Consider the following 18,708-nt stretch of genomic DNA (forward strand, 5'->3'; position numbering starts at 1 on the left):
TCGCGACCCCATGAACTGCAGCCCACCAGGCTCCTCCATCCATGGGATTTTCCAGGCAAGAGTACTGGAGTGGGGTGCCATCACCTTCTCCAATATCAGCACATATCTACACCTAATTTCTGTTAAGCTTCCAAGCAGGGAGTGGAAGTGGAAGTGAGGAGCTATGTGATACAGAGGAATTCTAATATCCTTGTCCAGTTGTGAGAGTCAGGTGCTATGGCTGAAAATACCCTACTATTCTGAGTCAAATATATTTCCATAATTCCTTAGCCTGGCACATGAGGTTATTTAAAAATCAGATGAAACCTGACTTTTCTGCCTTCTCTCTTTTTTCTCCTCCTACATTAACTTTTTACAGCAACCAAACAAGCTTTGATTCTTTAAACTTTCTTTCCTTCTCAGAGTTACCCTCTCTTCTCTTTTATGCCTATCTACTTGGCCTTTTTAAGAACCTTCCCAGATGGCCCTGATGAGCAGGAAAGTTTGCAAACTACTGGCCTACTCAAGGCGCAAATCAAGTTTGACTTCATCCATGACACCTGCCTGGGCTACTCTGGGATCCTGGCACATCTCCTCCCTCTACCCATCCCCTCAGCTACAGTTTATGTCAGTCCTTGGCACATAATCATTGATTGCTTCATGTCATTTCATCTTATGATCTCCTTTTATTCTTACTTAGCACCTTCACTGTTCTTTCCCTTCCTTAAATGCCTGTGTGTCTTAATTCCACAATTAGAGGTGAAAACAATGAGAGTTGAATCCCACTGTGTTTTCCTTTTAGTTAGGGATCAAGAAATATGTTAACTGCCTGAGAGAGGTCAGAGACACCGAAACAAAGCCAAACCATTATTTAATCCACACAGCCAAAGACAAGCTTTGCAGGAGAGCTGCATGCCCCACAGTGCCCTGTGGTTCAGCTCTCAGAGTCCGAGCCCTCCTGCCAAGTTGCATACAAACCAGAGTTTAGGAAATTCAGCACAGTTTTTCAATCAGTCATAGTTCTGATGAAGCAAGAATCTGCATTAGGTAAATTTAGGTGTCACTTTTTGAATATTGTGTCTTAATGTTCTGAGTATCAAACCTTATAGAAACATTGCAACAACCTGAAAGAGTTCAAGTAATCTATAAAAGCCGCTAAGATCCAAGACTCAAACTGTGTTGAAAGAAAGACACCTTGGTCCAATTTTGCACAAGTGTGAGGACCACTGGATCCTCTAGTGATCCACTCCCAGGTTTTGGGAAACAAGTCAGATAAACAGGTAGTGTGGGACTGTTCTCACTGGGTAAGAATGTCCTTTCATGGAACATGCTTCCCAGTGATGCCTCCCAGTATAAACTTAAAGGAAGCACTATCATTTTTAAAACTGCATCTTTATCAGGCTTCTACTTTCAGGATGTGTTATCATTAAGACACCACCCTTGGCTCTAATCAAAGCAAAGGGAATTTTTTTTTTTTTTTTTAAGTAAGCTTTTTATAATGGACATTTGGTAACCACAAGTCAGTAAAACAGAATACAGGTTTCTTTTTAAGACAAATCAAAATAAGAATCAGGAAGAAGTTCTGGACCTCTAAGTCTCTGTTTGCAACCTCCGTTAGTTTCAGCTATGGTATAGCTGATATTTCCTAGAGACTAAGACTTATGAGAATACCATGGGTCTCTGAGGCCCTTTAAGACCTAAGGATGCTTTGTGTTCTGCCTTCTATATGAGATCCTTTGTGTTTGGCCAGTATCATTATTTCATTCAGATTTAAAGAATCATATGGGGCTTCTTCATTTCATTGATCCCCCTTTTTTCAGAGCCTTCCTTGTACCTTTTGGTATCACTTGGCTATTTTTTCTCTATGTACTTACCAAAATAGTGAGAGTTTAAAATATGGCATAGATTTTGGTATCTACATTTCATTCATCTTTTTTCCCCTCGTCTAGTCATTCAATAAACACTGAGTATCAAACCTTGTAGAAACATTTCAACAACCTGAAAGAGTTCAAGTAAGCCATAAAAGCTGCTCAGATCCAAGACTCAAAATGCGTTGAAAGAAAAACACCTTGGTCCAATTCTGCATAAGGGTGAGGACTACTACAAAATGAAAATTTATTCCTTTCAGATCAGCAGAATAACTAAGGTAAAAAAGGCAAAAATCAGAGCAGAAATATATGAAAAAGAAACAAAGGAGACTATAACAAAAATCAACAAAACTAAAAGCTGGTTCTTTGAGAAGATAAAATAGACAAGATATTAGCCAGACTCATCAAGAAAAAAAGGGAGAAGAATCAAATAAATAAAAGTATAAATAAAAATGGAGAAATCACAACAGACAACACAGAAATACAAAAGATCACAAGAGATTGCTATGAGCAATAAAATGCCAATAAAATGGGCAACCTGGAAGAAATAGACAAATCCTTAGAACTACAACCTTCCAAACTGAACCAGGAAGAAATAGAAAATCTTAACAGTGCTTAATATCACAAGCATGGAAATCAAAATTGTAATTAAAAAATCTCCCAACAAACAAAAGCCTAGGACCAGATGGCTTCACAGGTGAATTCTATCAAAAAATTTAGAGAAGAGCTAACACCTATCCTATTCAAACTCTTTCAGAAAATTTCAGAGGAAGGTAAACTCCCAAACTCATTCTGTGAGGCCACCAGCACCCTAATACCAAAACAGAAAAAGATGCCACAAAAAAAGAAAACTACAGGCCAATATCACTGACTAACATAAATGCAAAAATACTCAACAAAATTCTAGCAAACAGAATCCAACAACATATTAAAAAGATCATACATCATGTCTGAGCGGGTTTTATCCCAGAGATGCAAGCATTCTTCAATATTTGCAAATCAATCAATGTGATGCACCATATTAACAAACTGAAAGATAAAAACCACAAGATTATCTCAATAGATGCAGAGAAAGCCTTTGAGAAAATTCAACACCCAGTTATGATCAAAACTGTCCAGAAAGCAGGCACAGAAGGAACATACCCCAATGTAATAAAAACCATATAGGACAAACCCACATCAAACATTATTCTCAATGGCAAAAAACTAAAAGCATTTCCTCTAAAATTAGGAACAAGACAAGGGTGCCCACTCTCACCACTATTAGTCAACATAGTTTTGGAAGTCTTAGCCACAGAAATCAGAGAAGAAAAAGAAATAAAAGGAATCCAGACTGGAAAAGAAGAAGTAAAACTCTCATGGTTTGCAGATGAGATGATCCTCTATATAGAAAACCCTAAAGATGTCACCAGAAAAATCACTAGAGCTAATCAACAAATATAGTACAGTTGCAGGATATGAAATTGATACACAGAAATCCCTTGAATTCCTATATACTAACAATGAAAAAAAGAAAGAGAAATTAAGGAAACAATCCCATTCACCATTGAAATGAAAAGAATAAAATCCTTAGAAATAAATTTACCTAAAAAAAAAAAAAAGACCTATATATAGAAAACTATAAAACACTGATGAATGAAATCAAAGATGATACAAATAGATGGAGAAATATACCATGTTCATGGATTGGAAGAATCAATATAGTGAAAATGAGTATATTACCCAAAGCAATCTATAGATTCAATGCAATCCCTATCAAGCTACCAATGCTATTTTTCACAGAACTAGAATAATTACACAATGTGTATGGGAAGAAAAAAAAAAAAAACTTGAATAGGCAAAGCAATCTTGAGAAAGAAGAATGGAACTGGAGGAATCAACCTTCCTGACTTCAAACTATACTGCAAAGCTACAGTCATGAAGACAGTATGGTACTGGCACAAAACCAGAAATATAGATCAATGGAACAAAACAGAAAGCCCAGAGATAAATCCACACACCTATGGACACCTTAGACAAAGGAGGCAAAAATATACCATGGAGAAAAGACAATCTCTTTAACAAGTGGTGCTAGGAAAACTGGTCAGCACCTGTAAAAGAATGAAACTAGAACCTTTTCTAACACCATACACAAAAATAAACTCAAAATGGATTAAAGATCTAAGTATAAGACCAGAAACTACAAAACTCTTAGAGGAAAATGTAGGCATAACACTCTCTGACATAAATCACAGCAAGATCCTCTATGACCCACCTCAGAGAGTAATGGAAATAAAAACAGAAATAAATAAATAGGACCTAATTAAAAGCATTTGCACAATGAAGGAAACTATAAGCAAGGTAAAAAGGCAGCCTTTAGAATGGGAGAAAATAATAGCAAATGAAACAACTGACAAAGAATTAATCTCCAAAATACACAAGCATCTCATGCAGCTCAATACCAGGAAAACAAACAACCCAATCAAAAAGTGGGCCAAAGAACTAAACAGACATTTCTCCAAAAAAGGACATACAGATGGCTAATAAACACATGAAAAGATGCTCAACATCACTCCTAATTAGAGAAATCCAAATCAAAACCACAATGAAGTATCATCTCACATCTGTCAGAATGGCTGCCATCAGAAAGGTCTACAAACAATAAATGCCGGAGAGGGTGTAGAGAAAAGGGAACCCTCTTACACCATTGGTGGAAATGCAAACTGGTATAGCCACTTTGGAGAACACTGTGGAGATGCCTTAAAAAACCTGAAATAGAAGTCCCATATGACCCAGCAATCCCACTACTGGGCATACACACCAAAGAAACCAGAACTGAAAGAGACACATGTACCCCAATGTTCACTGCAGCACTGTTTACACTAGCTAGGACATGGAATCAACCTAGATGTCCATTGGCAGACAAGTGTATAAGGAAGTTGTGGCACATATACACAATGGAATGTTACACAACTATAAAAAATAACGCATTTGAGTCAGTTCTAATGAGGTGGATGAAACTGGAGCCTATTATACAGAGTGAAGTAAGTCAGAAAGAGAAACACCAATATAGTATATTAAGGCATATATATGGAATTTAGAAAGATGATCCTATATGCAAGACAGCAAAAGAGACAGAGATGTAAAGAAGACTTTTGGACTAAGTGGGAAAAGGCAAGGGTGGGATGATATGAGAGAATAGCACTGAAACATGTATATTACCATATATAAAATAGATGATGAGTGCAAGTTCAATGCATGAAACAGATTATTCAAAACCAGTGCTCTGGGACAACTGAGAGGGATGGGGTGGGGAGGGAGGTAGGAGGGGGATTCAGGATTGGGGGGACATATGTGCACCTGTGGCCGATTCATGTCGATGTATGACAAAAACCACCACAGTATTATAAAGTAATTATCTGCCAATTAAAATATATAGATTAATTAACATCCCCCCCCCCAAAAAAAGGGCAAAGATTTGCATAGCACATCACTGCACTGAACATTACCAGGTCTGTTCTGTGCTGAGAACAGAGAAAATAAAATTTCATTTCAATTTTACAGATCTCTCTCCATTACCCCTGAAATCTGTGTAATGATATAATGATTCAGGTCTAGGAGAGGACATAGGAGCAACATTTCCTGAAGGTAGTAAAATGCATAAACTTTTACTACCCAATCCCAGGTACCCATATTTATAATTAATATATTATAATAAAGGAGTCATTGGTATGATTCTGTCAAGAAAAAAAAAAAAAGAGAGAGAGAGAGAGACTTTGTAAAAGCCCACAGCAGCTATGTAGCTACACAAGCTCACCCCAGGACCATTGCACAGACTGTTCCTTCCATGGAGCACACAGTTCACAAAGCTGGTTCCTGTCTTACCCTTCAGGTGTCAGATTAAATGCCACATGCCCAGAGAAGCCCTCCTGAACACCCCAGGTAACAGTAATGTATGTTTCCTTCTCTCCGATTCATGTAAATTTCCTTCACAAAACTTATGATAATTTTCAGCTGTTTCAGTTTGTATATATTTTGTCAGATATTCCATTAGAATATCAGGTCTTCAGTGTCTCTCCAGTGCCAATCTAGTCCTAGCTTAGAGGAGACACTTAGGGAAAAAATGAGGGAGAAAAGCAAAGGATCTAATTTTTATATGAAGAACAAATTCATTTCTTTTTTTATATACAGATGTTTCCCATTTGCTTCTATGGCCAAGAAACAAGTTGCTGTGAGGTGACTGCACTGTTTGTCAAGTCACTGATTACAAAATTAAGCTGGGCCTTACCACTCTAGATCCTATTAAAAGATTATATTTTACCTCTGATATATTTTCTAACGCAAAGTCTTCTGAAATGTGTAAGGTGCTGATGGTGATCAAGACCCCAGCCAGTTATAACCTTTATTCCTGCATTGACACAGTTTTAATGAAGGTTAAATATATATATATTGTGGGAACTGCAATGACTTCAGTAATCTCAGAGGTAGATGGTCATATAAACCTAATGCAATTGCCATAACTTAGAGACTGTCATGGGGCCCAAGGGTTAAGTCTGCAGACACTTCCCACAAAATAAGATTCACACTAGGAGCTTCACTCTTGGGCGATATCCTCATGGCAACCCAAAAACCAAGGAAACTTCCTGCCTACGTAATAATTCTTTGCAAAAGAGGATAGATGTACAGCATAAATTACTTTCCTGAAAAAATGATAAAGGTAAAACAATTGTAAAAGAGTAAATATACTTCCATTTATTTTTCTGTGGTTCAAAGAGATTTCTCCTCTCTTTCTCGGAGATGCCTAGGAAGTGGCAGCCATCTCCTATTGGCGTCATGGCCGCTCTCAGACCCCTCCTGAAGCCCAAAATCAGCGTCAAAAAGAGGACCAAGGAGTTCATCCAGCACCAGTCAGACCGATATGTCAAAATTAAACAGAACCAGCAGAAACCCAGAGGCACTGACAACAGGGTGAGCAGGAGATTCAAGGGCCAAAGATCTCGATGTCCAACATGGTTAGGGGAGCAACAAGAAAACAAAGTGCTTGTGGGCCAGTGGCTTCTAGAAATTCCTGGTCCACAACCTCAAGGAGCTTGAAGTACTGCTGATGTGTAACATCTTCCAGTGCCGGGACTGCTCACAACATCTCCAAGAACTCCAAAGCAGCCCTACTGGCCATCAGAGTCAGCAATCTCAATGCCAGGCTGTGTGGCAAAGAAAATGAAGAGAGGGCTACTGTGCAATTTTGTGTAAGTTAATAACACCATAAAACTCGGGGCAGGAGGGTGAAAGGTGATTCCTGGCTTGTCAGAATAGAATGTCATACAAACCAAAGGCCACAGCTTTAGACTGAAACTTCAGCAACATTAAATTGTGTTAAGTATTTCTCTTCTCTGTAGAGTACTGAATATCACATATCAATTCTTTCTTCAAAAGTCATCTTTGAACAGAGTCATTCATACTATCTGTCCCTACGAATTCTTAGGGTCTAATGTATAATTTAACCAAAAGAGCATCCACTTTCTGGAAAAATATTACTGAGATTTCTTTCTTTTATGCTTTTCAGATTTTCCATGAAGATTTATCTAGAATGGATTTGGGATCATTGTTTCACTGAAGGTTATGGATAGCTCATGTCAGAACTTGGTTTTTGATTGTAAGAAAATAAATGAGGGCTTTCCTCATAGTTCAGTTCCTAAAGAATCTGCCTGCAATGCAGGAGACCGTAGTTCGATTCCTGGGTCAGGAAGATCCGCTGGAGAAGGGATAGGCTACCCACTCCAGTATTCTTGGGCTTCCCTTGTGGCTCTGCTGGTGAAGAAGCTGCCTGCAATGCAGGAGACCTGGGTTCAATCCCCGGGTTGGGAAGATCCCCTGGAGAAGGGAAAGGCTACCCACTCTAGTATTCTAGCCTGGAGAATTCCATGGACAGTCCATGTGGTCGCAGAGTCAGACACAACTGAACAACTTTCACTTTCACTTTCAAAATAAATGAAGTTCTCAAGAGTACTGACCACCAAAATATTTATCAGCTAAACAAATAAATGTTCATTTGAGAATACAAATAGCTCCCTAAATGGTCTCAAATATTCTGTCTTTATCATCTGTGTGCACCAAAATGCCCACCCATGTTTTACTTGGAGAAAATAAACTGTAACCATTAGATGATTTCCAGAAGGCATCAAATATAGACTCTGGACCAGATAAATCTGAGTTTGCATTTTGATTCTGAGTTTGTAGTACTTCCTTGGGGGAGACCCTAGGGCCTTTGCAGTTTTCATTTTTCATATAGAAACTGATGACCTCATTCATACACACAGCTTCAACCACCACCTACATGGTCTTAAATCATTATATTCTCTACAACCAGACTTCTCTGCCGAGCACTAGACTCATCTCTAATTGGGTTTTACACAGTTCACCTCCAATGGTTCAATGGCACCAAAAACACAACAGATTAAAGAGATGAATTGATTCTCAATCCTGATTAACAGCACCACCACCACTTCATAACTCAAGCCAGAATGTGAGAATTATCTCTATGTCACTTACTCCCCACAAAACATCAATCTATGAATCCTGGAGATTTTGCCTCAATTAACCTCTTTCATGTATGTCCCTGCTACATTCTCAGTGCAGCTGTTTGGGACCTTAGTGTGTGCTGTGCTCAGTTACTCAGTCATGTCTGACTCTTTTTGTGACCCCATGGACTGCTAGCTCACCAGGATCCTCTGTCCATGGGATTTCCCAGGCAAGAATACTGAAGTGGGATGCCATTTCCTTCTCTAGGGTATTCTCCTGACCCAGGGATCGAACCTGCATCTCCTGCATTGACAGGTGGATTCTTTAATACTGAGCCACCAGGGAAGCCCAATTTGAATTTAACTAACAACTAAAGATGTTGAGAATTATTCATGTGCTAACAGTGGAAACAGTGTCAGACTTTATTTTTCTGGGCTCCAAAATCACTACAGATGGTGACTGCAGCCATGAAATTAAAAGACGCTTACTCCTTGGAAGGAAAGTTATGACCAACCTGGATAGCATATTCAAAAGCAGAGACATTACTTTGCCAACAAAGGTTCGTCTAGTCAAGGCTATGGTTTTTCCTGTGGTCATGTATGGATGTGAGAGTTGGACTGTGAAGAAGGCTGAGCGCCGAAGAATTGATGCTTTTGAAGTGTGGTGTTGGAGAAGACTCTTGAGAGTCCCTTGGACTGCAAGGAGATCCAACCAGTCCATTCTGAAGGAGATCAGCCCTGGGATTTCTTTGGAAGGAATGACACTAAAGCTGAAACTCTAGTACTTTGGCCACCTCATGCGAAGAGTTGACTCATTGGAAAAGACTCTGATGCTGGGAGGGATTGGGGGCAGGAGGAGAAGGGGACGACAGAGGATGAGATGGCTGGATGGCATCACTGACTCAATGGACGTGAGTCTCAGTGAACTCCGGGAGTCGGTGATGGACAGGGAGGCCTGGCTGTGCTGCGATTCATGGGGTCGCAAAGAGTCGGACACGACTGAGCAACTGATCTGATCTGATTGGCTATTAACATCAAGCTTTCATATTAGATGTGTGTGTGTATGTTCAGTTGTGTCTGACTCTTTGTGGTTCTATGGACTGTACACTGCCAGGCTCCTCTTTCCATGGGATTCTCCAGGCAAGAATACTGGAGTGGTTTGCCCTCCTCCAGCAGATCTTCTAGACCCAGGGATTGAACCCATGTCTCCTGCAGGTGGATTCTTTATCACTGAGCCATCTGTAAAGCCCCTTGGGACCTCAATGGTCCCCTCCAATTCCCTGTCACCTTTTCTGTTAATCTGGTACATTATGTCTCTACCTAGCTTCCAGTGGGATCTTTGCATATATTACCAGGTCACTCTCATTGAAGCTTCTTCAGTTTTTATATCCTGTTAATCTGACCTACAATTAAATTTGAATTCTCAATTGTGGTATATAACAAGGCACTATAAGTGAGCTGATCCTGGCATGCTATTCTATTTTCAACTTCTACCATTTGTCCTAACATATCAGACACTTCAGTCATACACATTATTTTTGGCTTCCTTAACAGGCCCAGCTCAACCCCTCAGATTGGGTCAATGGTGTTTCCTGGAACTTCAGTGTATTTACCAGGGGACTTTTCAATAGTTTCCAAATCTGTCTTTCCCTTAGAATTTAATTTAAGTACCTTGAGAAAGGGGATATGATTTTATCTTTGTATCTCTAGTATTTGCTACTCAGAATAATTGTTTGACAAGTAGATGGGTGAATACATAGGTCAAAGAGAAAGGAAAGGGAGGATGTTATGAACTTCAAATTATTCTGAAAGATCAGGAAAGGTGAGGAGCATAAGGAGGTAGGAAAGAAAATAGTGGCTGTAATACAGTCCATATCTTTAGATTTCAAAATCACTCAGCTTTTATAACCAAGTAGGTGGAAGTGTAGCATTGATTGCATCTTTATTTCACAAAGACACTTAACATTTTTATGCTTCAGTTTTTTTTTTTTTTAATCTTCAAAAGAGGACAAATTACTACAAAGCACTAATACTCTAAAACCTGTATCAAAGCTATGGATAGATATTGATGATAATACTTAAAGCAAAGGTGCTATGATATTCAAATGTAAAAGAATAATGGGAGAGAATTCAAATTGTCTTTACACAATGCTATTTCAAAACAGTAAGCATAAATCACTGCAGATGGTGACTGCAGCCATGAAATTAAAAGACACTTGCTCCTTGGAAGAAAAGCTATGACCAACCTGCTGCTGCTAAGTCACTTCAGTCGTGTCCGACTGTGTGTGACCCCATAGACCACAGCCCATCAGGCTCCCCCATCCCTGGGATTCTCCAGGCAAGAACACTAGAGTAGGTTGCCATTTTCTTCTCCAATGAATGAAAGTGAAAAGTGAAAGTGAAGTTGCTCAGTCATGTCTGACTCTTCGTGACCCCATGGACTGCAGCTTACCAGGCTCCTCCGTCCATGGGATTTTCCAGGCAAGAGTACTGGAGTGGGATGCCATCGCCTTCTCCATGACCAACCTAGACAGCATATTAAAAAGCAGAGATATTACTTTGCCAACAAAAGTTCGTCTAGTCAAAGCTATGGTTTTTCCAGTAGTTATGTATGGATGTAAGGGTTGGACTATAAAGAAAGCTGAGCACCAAAGAATTGATGCTTTTGAACTGTGGTGTTGGAGAAGACTCTTGAGAGTCCTTTGGATTGCAAGGAGATCCAACCAGTCAATCCTAAAGGAAATCAGTCCTGAATATTCATTGGAAGGACTGATGCTGAAGCTGAAGCACCTGATGTGAACAACTGACTCATTGGAGAAGACCCTGATGCTGGGAAAGATTGAAGGCAGGAGGAGAAAGGGATGACAGAGGATAAGATGGTTGGATGGCATCACTAACTCGATGGACATGAGTTTGAGCAAGCTCCAGGAGTTGGTGATGGACAGAGAAGCCTGGTGTACTGCAGTCCATGGGGTTGCAAAGAGTTGAACATGACTGAGTGACTGAACTGAACTGAACTGAAACATAAATAGCAAACTCTCTAAACATTATTTTTTCTTATATTTCTTTTAAAGTTTGTTATTTTGAAAGTACACACATGTTCACAGCTATAAAGAGGCAGCAATGAAACATCTATTTGAAGTACATTTAATGTCACCATTGTGGTTGTTGTTCAGTCGCCCAGTCGGGTCTGACTGTTTGCAACCCCCTGGACTGCAGCACACCAGGCCTCCCTGTCCCTCACCATCTAAGTTCATACCCACTGCATTGGTGACATCATCCAGCCATCTCATCCTCTGACACCTTCTTCTCCTTCTGCCCTCAATCTTTCCCAGCATCAGGGACTTTTCTAATGAGTCGGCTGTTTGCATCAGGTGACCAAAATACTGGAGCTTCAGCTTCAGCATCAGTCCTCCCAATGAGTAGTCAGGATTGATTTCCCTTAAGATTGACTGGTTTGAACTCCCTGCTGTCCAACGGACTCTTGGGAGTCTTCTCCAGCACCACAGTTCAAAGGCATCAATTCTTTGGTGCTCTGCCTTCTTTACGGTTCAGCTCTCACAACCACGTGACCACTGGGAAGACCATAGCCTTGACTATAGGGATTGGCAGGGTAATGTTGGCTGAGTAATGTCTCTGTTTTTCAACACAATTATGCTGTATCAATTACTTCATATATGTATAAACAAGGGAGATGAATTTGGGGCTTGTAAAAATTAGCTTGCATTAAGTCTGAGATTTTATTTTGTTTCAAATTCAACAACTCTGTTTGCCATCATCAACAGAGCCTTATGATGGAATATATCATTGTTTAAATGAATACCCATAGACTTTTAGAAGAAGTTGACTGTCCACACCATTAGTTTGAGTTATAATTATATAACTCAAATAATTATAGAAACCATAAGGCTAGGAACTACATGTCATAATTTCAAACACAGATATTTTAAAATGCACTTAGGGGAGGGGAGAGGAGAGGGTGGGATGTATGGCAAGAGTAACATGGAAACTTATATTACCATATGTAAAATAGATAGCCAATGGGAATTTGCTGTGTGGCTCAGGAAACTCAAACAGGGGCTCTATATCAATCTAGAGGGGTGGGATGGGGCAGGAGATGGGAGGGAGGTTAAAAAGGGAGGGGATATATGTATACCTATGGCAGATTCATGTTGAGGGTTGACAGAAAACAACAAAATTCTGTAAAGCAATTATCTTTCAATAAAAAAATTAAAAGAAAAAATGAATAAAATGCAGTTAATTAAAAGAAAACTTTTAGTTTTAGAAGTTTACTGAGTCTATGTTTTGTTTAATTTGTATATTCCTCTACATCAGACATTCAAGGGAAGCTCAATAAATGCTTAGGCAAATTATTAAACCTTCTAAGTCTCAGTTTTACTCTTTTTTTACTCATTACTTACTCTTTTATCAAAGAGATGGGATTAATACTCACATCAAAAGTTGTTGGAGGATTACATGAGATTATGCTTTGTACTGTGTCCGGTACATAGTAACCATTCAATCAAAGGTTGCTATTATTATGTGTGTATCTGATCCTAGTTAAAGGGCTATTTTATCTTCAACACAGTCATAAAAATCTAAGACTGTGCATCTCATATTTCAGTTCCATAAATGGGCTAATAGTTGAGTAACAAAACACAAAGCCAGGTTCAGAGACAAACTGGAAACTCTAAACAAACTTAGCCAGCCAATAAGGAAACACTGCAGACTAAGTAGCTTATGAAACAAATTCTCGCACTTTGGAATATTTTTTTATCTACTATGCAGGATAAGGTTAGTATGGAATAACAGTTTACATTATAGGTCTAAGGCAAATAAATGTTGCTTCATGTGAGTTTTTCTCTCCAAGTATTTTCATCAGCTTTCCCACCTATGACTCCAAGTAGATCAAGAATCACCGATCTAAACTATTGCAAGCATAAAAGGTAGTTTATTCTTCTTATAAGCAAATTCAAAAATAAACTTTTAAAAGGTTTTCTCCTCATTTTTTCAGGTGTATTCTGAATATTCTCTCTCTGTATATTCTTTTGATCTCTCCTCAGCAGATACACAGAACTGTTGTCCACAGTCATTCAGAACTGATCTCAACTTTGCTACTGTCCTATCCATCCATTAAACCATCATTTATAGCAATTTCCTCTGCTGTGACCAATATGCCACCTTATTCATATTATGTTCCTTGTAAATGATGATATGGAATAATGAGGTCAGTGTTCTGGATAGAAGATGAGACTTTATAAACAATAGAAGATTCACTATCATCCAGTTTAGAAAAATAATTGAAAGTGATTGTAGATAATGAACAGTAAAATTTTCTTAAAATGCTATGAGTTAAAATAGTTTATCTCCACAAAAGATGAAATTTATTGATCTGAAGAAATCATCAAAAAGGTAAGTTGAATCTCAGGCTAAAGAATCAAGAAGGACTGGGTTTGTCAGAAAGCTTACCAAATTTGCTAATATCAAAGAATGTTTTCAGGGAAAATATCATAAACAGAAGGAAAGAACAAGAATTCGTAGATTTTTTTTCCCTCCCAACAGTGATCAAAAGATAGAGACATAAAACCCTGACATTATGGAAGCCAGAAGGACTTGTGCTGTTGTGGGACAGGATTCTGCTTAGACGTCACTGCCTCATTTTGTATGATCCATTTCACAAGTATTCACTGCATGTTGCACTAATTCCATGTTCACTAAACAATCTTCGTTTGGACCCAACATAACAGTCTGCTTCATGTTTGAATACAGATGTCTTTTATGCCTTACCCCTCCCTCTTCCCCTTCCGTCTCTCAGCTGGGCATGCTGATAAGAAAGCCGAGGTGCTTTGTCACCAACAGTAAGTGTAAATCATGCGCTAAAACCCTCACTCCAGCCTCAGTCCCTAACCACCACAAAAACCTGAAGCTGGGCTCCCTCCTTTCACAGTTCCTTCAAGACATTTCCGATCAGCTTGAGAGACCTGTACTATTCTCTCCAGAAAGCTTAATTATGGGAATAATAAACCTTTCCATACATTGTTGGTGTGTGTGTATGTGTGTGTGATGATCAGTTTGGAAATTCAAATCAAATTTTGAGTGGGGATCCATCTCAACTCTGGACTGGCCATAGCATCCAGTCACCAAGATACTGGAAGGAGGTTTCCTTGCAATGAAGACATAAAAATTTTAGTACCTAGGAAAAAATCTTCATCCAATAGAAACATAATAAACAGGGATTCTAGTTCACAGATCAATTTCTTACAAGTTCATATACTGGAAATTCATTCCATTGAATCTAATCAATGTTAAAATGATATTACAATTCAGTTTTAGAAACTGAGAAGCTGAAAGTTAGTCTTTGGAATCTGGTAAACCCTCCAACAAATTACTATAATATAATTTCTTTTTATTTTATTTATTGTATGGAAACACAATTTTATTCCTCTAAGAAATAAAGCACATTTCATTTGAAGGAACAATTCTATTTTATGGGAGGAAAACTTAAATGCCTGGAGGAGGCAGTAGGTAACTTAAATGGAGCAGGCAAAAGAAAGTGGACCCGCTAAGCTTTGTGTTACAACCCAGAACAATCTGGCTCTATTACATTTCCTATTAAAACACTTTACTATGCTTTAAAAAGGTACTGTAGTCAGATGTTGACCCTGTACTGTAACTGCTCATGTGAAAAGTTGCATAATAGAAATATCAGCATTTTAATCCCTTTGTTGTCAAACAGAAATAAAAACAAAAAGCTTTTGGTATCTGCAATGTAGACACCAACTTACAGGAATGTATATAAATGGGGAAAAAATGCCACTGAAGGAACCAAGGCCTTTATTTCAACTCTCTCTTGCTTTGCATTTCCATTTTATTTTTACTTTATTCTGACCAGTCCCTTATATTTCATTAATTGCTATAAAATCTGATAAAAATGGACTTCACTCCTGAAATATATCCAGATGGTAATTTCAGTATTTCCAAATGTTTTTGAAAATACCAAAGTCAAAATTTCATGGACTATTTTATGGAAACTTTGAGCGATTTGATAAAAATGTAACAACAATTTGCTGAACTAGAAATCTGCAAAAACAGCTTTTAAAAAAAAAGAATTCTGGGATTCTAGAGTTATCCAGAGCTAGGTTCAAATAATTAGTAACTAACTGTGGGACTGGGGAAAGTTCATCAACCTCATCTGTCCTGTGGAGAATCTTGTGAGGATTACATGAGATTGGATACATAAAGCATCCACCATACAGCCTAGAACAGGAAGTGCTTCATAAATGTCAATTCCTTTCATTTCCAAGTTCATCTATGTGAATCCTTTTGAGTTTAGTACTCTGAAATCTTGTAGGGGCTTCATAAGCCTAACGGTTCATATTTACACAGAATATTCAAATCTGCATAAAGAATAGCTTAATTGATTTAACTTGTAGAAGCACATGATGAAACAGTAGTAGGAATTACAGTAGTGTGTTGATGCACCCATATTTGAATTTGATGTAATGAAGAAGGTGAAAGAATCAATGATGGTTATTTCTCACTTACGGCTACTCACTGAACTACTGCTTTTCTTCTCTTGCTTCTCTTCTCTTCTTCTTTGCTTCTCTTGACAAACCACAGAAAATCTACCTGCTTAGAGGCTGTGAAGACAAAGTTTTAATCAACCAACACAAATAACTAAGCAAGGAGCACTCTCTATAAGGGAATTCATTGCCTATCCTCAAAAAGCATCATTAACACACTGATTCTACAGAATTAAACTCTGATGCTAGCAGCGAATGAGACTGAAAGCAATCAAGCTTTCTGCTTTCAACATCCTAAAGGATCTTTTCAAGTTAATCTCCTTGAAAGCCTAAAACAAAGCCACTTACAAACACAGGGTAAATTCAAAAGCTTGTTAATACAATGTTAGGGGTAAATATGTAAATATATCAAAGGTCAAGTTTCAGTTCCCATAGCAATTGTAACTTAGCCACTTAACACGTGTAGCAACCCAGAGTATCCACAACCAGAGGAAACATTTCTTCAGTGGCTGTAGGCCTTTCTGTCTTTGAAAACTTTTGGCTATTATGTTGCATTTGTTCTGGAGTGTTTATTCACATTAAGATTTCAGAAGCATCACATTTAAGTTCTACTATTGAAAGCTCTTCAAAAAAGCTTGGCCTCATTTTTCAGTGGTGATGGTTTCAGCCACATTCATCCTAAAATTATTGTCCATTTCAGCCAGGGGTATTATAAATTCATCGCTATATTTTTATGGAGAAATATTTATGATAAACCATCCTTGGAAGGCTGTTTTTATGCTATAGCATAAGTCAGAAAGGCTTCACTGGTGGCTCAGCAGTAAAGAATCCGCTTGCAATGGAAGAGATGTGGGTTCGACTCCAGGGTCAGGAAGCTCCCTGGAGAAGGAAATGGCATCCACTCTAGTATTCTTTCGTGGAAAATCCTATAGACAAAAGAGACTGGTGGGCTACAGTCTATGAGACTGCAAAAGAGTCAGACACGACTTAGTGACTAAGCAAAAACAACAATACATCAGAAAACTTAAGAGTGTTCACCACGCAGCAAGGCGCTTCCTAGGTAGCACAGTGTAAAGAACCCTCTGGCCAATGCAGGACATGCCAGAGACGCAGGTTTGATCCACTGGTCAGCAAGAGCCCCTGGATTAGGAAATGTCAACCCACTCCAGTATTCTTGCCAGGAAAATTTCCAGGGACAGATGAACCTGGCTGGCTACAGTCCATGGGGGTCACAAAGATTCGGACATGACTGAGATACTGAGCGAGCGCACAAATGCACGTGCACGCACGCACGCGCGTGCAGCGCACACACACACACACACACACACACCATATAGTAAGAGAACTCAAAGTGGGAAATAACTAAAACTTAAGGGCTAAAACCAGTAAGCCTCAACCAAAGCTGAGGGATGCATTTTTATGGAAACTAGCAAAATAAAACTACAACGTAAACATCGGATAAATTTTAAAAGCAGGGGTGTATAAATGATTTTTTATTGTACACATAGCAGGAAAATAAAGACATCAAATACAGTTTCATAGTCAGATGAGAATTAGTGATGTCTGAAATTGTCTTCATTGTATTCAAAGCTCAGTGTAACAACTCAACATCATGCCAGAATCAGGATGGGAGATTGAATGGCTAGTTTATACAGTCAGAGAAAAGTGAGTGATTCTAGAATATCTAGAACAAGGGCCAACAAGATCCCCTGGAGGAGGACATGGAAACTCACTCCAGTATCCTTGCCTGGAGAATCCCATGGACAGAAGAGCCTGGAGTGCTACAGTCCATAGTGTCACAGAGTCAGCCATGACTGAAGTGACCTGGCATGCATGCAGGCCAAATACACCTTGATGTCTATTTTTGTAAAGTTTTATTGAAGTACAGTCAAGCCTGTACTTTTACATATCATCTATGGCTGACTTCACACTACAGTGACAGGCACATGGAGTGGTTATGACAGATACCATTGAGTTGGCAAGCCTAAAATACTTTGGGCTTCCCTCGTGGCTCAGATGGTTAAGAATCTGCCTGCAATGCAGCAGACCAGGGTTTGATCCCTGAAGAAGGGAATGCATGTGTGCGTGCTAACTGCTTCAGTCCTGTCCATCTCTTTGCAACCCTGTGTACTATAGCTGGCCAGACTCCCCTGTCCATGGGGTTCTATAGGCAAGAATACTGAAGTGGGTTGCCATGCCTTCCTCCAGGGGATCTTCCCAATCCAGGGATCAAACCTGCATCTCTATGTCTCCTGCATTGGCAGCTGAGTTCTGTACCACTAGCATCACCTGGGAAACCAAGAGAAGGGAATACTTATACTTAAAATGCTTATAACACGGACTTCTATAGAAAATTCAGCCAAAAAACTTAAATAAAAGCAGATGTAAAGATCCGTTGTCTGGATAAACAACAAGGTCCTACTGGATAGCACAGGGAACTATATTCAATATCTTCTGATAGACCATAATGGAAAAGAATATGAAAAAGAATGCGTGTATATGTATAACTAAATCATGTTGCTGTACAGCAAAAATTAATATGAAATTGTAAATCAACAATAATTAAATAAAATAATGGAAAAAATTCCATTGCCTGAAATATACAACTCTCTGTATTTTGGCTGAGGAGAAGTTGACACATACACACACACACACACACACACACACACACAAACACAAAATGTATAGACTAGAAATGACCATTTATTTTGTCCACCTTCTGATAATAAAGTTACCAAATTCCAACTAAAATGTGGGTATATCATTCCTTAAGAATTTTGAGAAAAGTTGATAAGAGTGCCTCTTTTTCATAATCTAACCATTGATATAAAATCTATGGCT

At 38.7% G+C, this 18,708-nt stretch overlaps 1 protein-coding gene and 1 pseudogene across 5 annotated transcripts in view; one reads left to right on the forward strand and one right to left on the reverse strand.

The window, feature by feature from the left end:
- The window catches only part of FAR2 (fatty acyl-CoA reductase 2), a 175,241-nt gene that overhangs the window by 116,637 nt on the left and 39,896 nt on the right, over positions 1 to 18,708 (reverse strand). Inside the window, exon 1 of one of the 5 annotated variants that reach the window (XM_070789896.1) lies at positions 15,890 to 17,126. The exons of the other annotated variants lie outside the window; for them this stretch is intronic. The gene's annotated coding sequence lies outside the window, so the exon portion shown is untranslated. Of the gene's footprint in view, positions 1 to 15,889; positions 17,127 to 18,708 lie in introns of those variants that run through there. 5 annotated transcript variants of the gene reach the window in all.
- Positions 6,574 to 7,081, forward strand: LOC109558541 (large ribosomal subunit protein eL32-like; annotated as a pseudogene).

This window comes from Bos indicus, chromosome 5 (assembly GCF_029378745.1).
Source record: "Bos indicus isolate NIAB-ARS_2022 breed Sahiwal x Tharparkar chromosome 5, NIAB-ARS_B.indTharparkar_mat_pri_1.0, whole genome shotgun sequence".
Classification (NCBI taxonomy): Eukaryota; Metazoa; Chordata; class Mammalia; order Artiodactyla; family Bovidae; genus Bos; species Bos indicus.